General features: G+C 43.8%; 1 long non-coding RNA gene across 1 annotated transcript; it reads left to right on the top strand.

Annotated features, from left to right (window-relative positions):
- Positions 1 to 1,098: 1,098 nt before the first annotated feature.
- Positions 1,099 to 4,753, top strand: LOC143274433 (uncharacterized). Its single transcript, XR_013053051.1, has 3 exons — positions 1,099 to 1,400; positions 2,725 to 2,858; positions 3,253 to 4,753. It is a non-coding gene; the product is annotated as an uncharacterized LOC143274433 (long non-coding RNA).
- Positions 4,754 to 4,783: the final 30 nt, after the last annotated feature.

The following is a 4,783-nucleotide window of genomic DNA, read 5'->3' on the forward strand; positions in this document are numbered from 1 at the left end:
ATTTCTTTTCTTTTGCCATGATATTTCCTGAAGACTCTAATCCACACTGATGTCCTACATGCCTGAATTATTTAGGGCATAACTAATAATAATAATTTATAAACATCTCTCTTCAAGTGTTTTTCACAGTGGTTTTAGGCAGACAGCATGGTATCCATTTTACCAAGGAAGAAACTGAAGGACAGGGCATTCAGATTACTTACCTAAACTCCAATCGAATAAGCCTTCTGATAATGCAGGTCTGGCTAAACTCAAAAAAGTGCCCTCAGTACTTTCATAACTACTGTAAGAACTAACGTTAAAACATTAGCAACTTCTATTTTAGATATTTATTTAATTTGACATGGTGCATGAGTACTTTGCATGCCTGTATGTATGTACATTACATGAGTGTGGTGCCCACAGAGGTCAGAAGAAGGCATCAGATGCCCTGGAACTAGAGTTACAAATGGTTGTGAAATACATACATGCTGGGAATCAAATCTGGGTCCCCTGCAAGAAGAGTAAGGGCTCTTAGCCTTGAGCTACCTCTCCAGTCATTTTTAATTAATTCCAGGAAGTAGGAATCAGGTGCAGCAACTGTCATGCCTCCTGGTCTATGGCATCCATGGAGATTTGTTTAATGGATCCTTTCTCAGAACTGGTAGTCTTCAGTGGGCAGAGGAAGAATATTGACAATAAAGAATCTCTAGATAGGAAGCAAGAAGCCAGTCCTCCATCTCCTCCTTCTTGTTCACTACCACACCTCAGTGGAAATCACAAGGACACACAGACATGTGACCAGAGGGAGGAGATGGGGGTGTGTTCATTTTCCAACCAAACGAATTCCAGCTTCTCAGTAATCTTTGATGTTCTGTTGTTGCCAGGGTCTTTCGGAACTCTGGAAGAAAACTCTAATCCAACCTCTTTGTTCTCAGTCTTGCTGTGGGGAGACACACAAAGGCTTCCCCTTAGCCAGGCACCATGACACACATCTGAGACTGAGAAAAAAGATCATGAGTTCAAGATCAGCCTGAGCTACATGGAGAGACACTGCCTCAAAGTAACAAAATCCAAACCAACCAACCAATCAAACAAACAAAAACAAAAGCAAAACAAAACAAAACAAAAAAACAGCTTCTCCTTTACAGGGGAGAAAAGGGGGGGCAAATGACATATCAAAGAGCAGAACATTCACTATGCTTGTGCATAGCACTTTACAGTGTATGACGTAGATTCTCACATTTCTTGTTTTAACATCACAATGTCATAAGACTAGAGACAACTCTTGACAAACTACTCAGGTTAACAGATTACATACACATGGTTCGAACTCCATTTTCAGATGCCACATACTGAGCCTAGGTCTACACTGACGGCTTCAACCTGTGACTACAGAGTGTTGTGGATGTGGCTTATAGGTGAGATCTACTTGAATTTCCCACTGACTGGCTGCACCCAGAGAGTCAAAACTTAACTGTGAGCTGCCCAGAGCTGTCATTCAACACCAGGGCTGTCACCTTGCTTTGTGGTCCCTGTGGAACTGGAATCCCTGGAAGATGGAGACAATTCTTTGCACTTCGTGCTCCAAAAGTGTGTCCAAAACTGTTCTGGAGACTCAGCCCTGCTCAGAGTCTAATACTATTCCCCTTTTTAAGAGAGTCTTTCTGGCTATTGAGCCCACACTGAGCAGGCAGGCTCCTCTCCAATCTGGTACATGGCAGTCACACACTCTATGAGTGGATACAGAGTCTGAGGCTGTGGGCTGAGCATCTCTTGTGACAGATTTCTCTATCCACACCACCCCCTTGTGATTTCATTTTTTACCTTGATCAGTCATGGAGATCAGAGTTGGCCCAGGCATGTTTCTGTCCATGGCCTTTGGATAGATTCCTGTGACAATAGAAATCACCTGACACATACATGTTGCTGCCCCATCTCTCAATTATTTGTATTCAAGTTGGAAATTTTACATTCCCAATATAGTTATTGCTACCCCCAATCTCTCTGTCATAGGGATCGACCACGAACCTTTTAGACCAAGGCCAGGATTTAGCCACATAAAGTACCTTTGCTTGGCAACCTCTCATTATCCGATTTGAATAGACCACACCGGATGGCTGGGATTGCAAAGAGCAAGGGAGCAGGGTTTAGAGACTGTCCCAAACATGTAGGCCAGCCCAGCCCACGCCAAGAAGCAAGCTAAGAGTCTACTCCCACTTCCTGATCTAACCACTAGACTGAGCTCCTATTGCTTTATAAAAATGATTTGCTTTTAATTAAAATAGGAGCATAAATTATTTTTATCCCTATATTATTGGGTGGTAAGTGAATTCACAGTAACTCGTTGGATTTTTTTAATCTATTTTAAATATAAACACACTGCCATATTTTCTGTGGGTTTGAAAGCTTATGTTAAGTTTGCAAATAAGTCAACTTCACAAAGATAACATCTTTCCTTAAAAAATGTGTTGCAATCTAACGGCATGCAACCAAAAATTAACATCTTATTAAGAAAATGCATGAATCTTCCCTGTGTTGCAAAGGTCCAGAGGAGGCTGGGGTCCTCACCTTCCCCTGGGACCACACTCACTCACAAGGCAAGCTACACACTGACACCATCCCCTTCACTCTTCAGGTATTCTCTGCAGCCCTCACAGGTCTCACATGCCACAGAAAACTGCTATTTTATTCTGGGTCATGCTTAACTTTATTTTTGAGCCTACCTTGCTACATATCTGACAGATCCAGTATCCACAGAGGACCCCGAATCAGTTCGGTCCACCTTGAAAAGGTGCTGTCTAAGGCAGGCTGCATATGAACGCCCCGTGATCTCTCAGCCCTGTTGTCTGTCTCTGTCTGCACATGGGAGGATCCAGGTAAACCTCTGTAAGGATTTTAATAACCAGACCTCAGGTGGCCCATAACAACCACCTCTCCGTGATGGGGACATAGCATGGGACTTCTAACCCATTACAAGGAAAATAGAAGCCCAAGGCCACAAAGGGCTGGGAATCATTTTAAGACATAATGAGAGTTATCTGTGCACAGGTCCCCAGGCAAATCTCTTTCTATTCCTGTTACCTCTCTGTCCCCTTCTCTAAAGAGTAGCTTAGGAGTCCAGCAGACTAACCCAGAGCCCCAGCTCTTTCTCCTGTCCCCATGTGACAAATGCTTCAGCCCCACACTGACTTGCACCAGCATAGGGAGATGGCATTCCAGATATGACACACACAAGCCTGTTTTTACCCTGCCTTCCTCCTCTGCCCCCAGGACCATGGGTCTTCAGACAACTCACCAAAATAAAAAGACTCGCATAAATTCAAAAAGGGGAGAGCTGTCAAAACCTGCATGAGTTGTTTAAATACCATGAATAAGAACAAGCAACAATGGGCACATCAATGAAGATGTGTCTCCTTCAGACTTGGCCATGTGCCACCCAATGCAAGTCCCCCAGCAAACACGGCTGCTGCCGAGGGAGCCGGGCTCAGCCACCCCTCCCCAGGAAAGCATTTCTGACAAGCCACTCAGCTAGCATGGTTCCCCACCCGCTCCCCTTTCATTTGCATTCTCATTAGAATAATATGATTTCACAAAGTAGGTGGGGGTGTGAGTCTGCACCACGTGGAAGAGGAAATGTTGAACTTCAGACTCCAGGGTGTGATTCGTCCCATAGGGAGCTGGCTCAGGTTTGGCACACACTGCACCCTCCACACTCAGCCAGTGCTTGCAGGGACATAACAACTAAACGATCAGGACCATATGAGAATCTTCACTGTTGACCCAAACCAGAAAAGGGTCTGTTTGCTTTTGTTTTTTTCAAATGGACCTTGGCATCGGAAGAAGGGTTAAAAAAAATGTTTTCACAAAGGATGGGAAAAATGGTGCTTTTTGCTTGTTTTTCTTGAAGATGCTGGCACCTGACTGAACTACTGCATGCCAACTCTGGAAGTCAGTCCAGAGTCGGACTTAATAACCAGTGTTCCCAGGGTGCCTGCTGTGGGTTTCTGTTATGTTGCTGCCATTTGTTTTTATAATCTGCATCTATTGAATAATACCTTGTAAATATTTCTGGTCACTTAAAAGCAAGGGATAAAGAAGGCAAAGTGAGTTTTCCCACATCCCAAGCTGGTTTAGATTTGTCTATTCCCAGTGGGCAAGGTTTCTTTTATTTCTTAAAAAACTGGAAAAGCCTATGAAGTCAGAAAAAAACAAACAACAACAACAACAATCCACCAACTTTGCAAAGTACATTTCTTGCTTGTATCTGCTTAGCTGGTCTCTGTGTCAAGGGAGGTGGAGCCAGTATTCATTGTAAAGATGTGGAATAAACACTTGAGAAATAATTCAGAACAGGGTCTGAGTTAAGGAAGCAGGAACATGGGGCAAAATGATGACTTCTGCATGATTTTTAAATAGCTCCACAGAAGTTCCTTCTGCACTTTACAGCCCATCTTTGTGAACTACATCTCCAGGAATACAAGCTCAAGGGAGAAGAGGAAAAAAAAATACGGATTAAGAAAACATTCCCAAGTAGCATTTCTGGTGTTGGTGGCCTTGCCAGGGGCAGAAGGGGCCATTCGTGGGATGCTCTAGGGAAAAGGGGAGGTGAAAGTGACTTGTGACAGGATTCCACTGTCACCCCATGTCACCTACCCTGAAGGCACTAAGTGGGTTTCCCACGCAGTGTGACTCTGGTGTTTTGCTGTCCTATGAGCATAGCATATTTTTGTACACAGGATAACATTTCCATTTTTTCAGAGAAATGGCAAATTTGCAGAAGTGTGGCTGGCTGGAGGCTGAG

Source organism: Peromyscus maniculatus, chromosome 1, assembly GCF_049852395.1.
Source record: "Peromyscus maniculatus bairdii isolate BWxNUB_F1_BW_parent chromosome 1, HU_Pman_BW_mat_3.1, whole genome shotgun sequence".
NCBI lineage: Eukaryota > Metazoa > Chordata > Mammalia > Rodentia > Cricetidae > Peromyscus > Peromyscus maniculatus.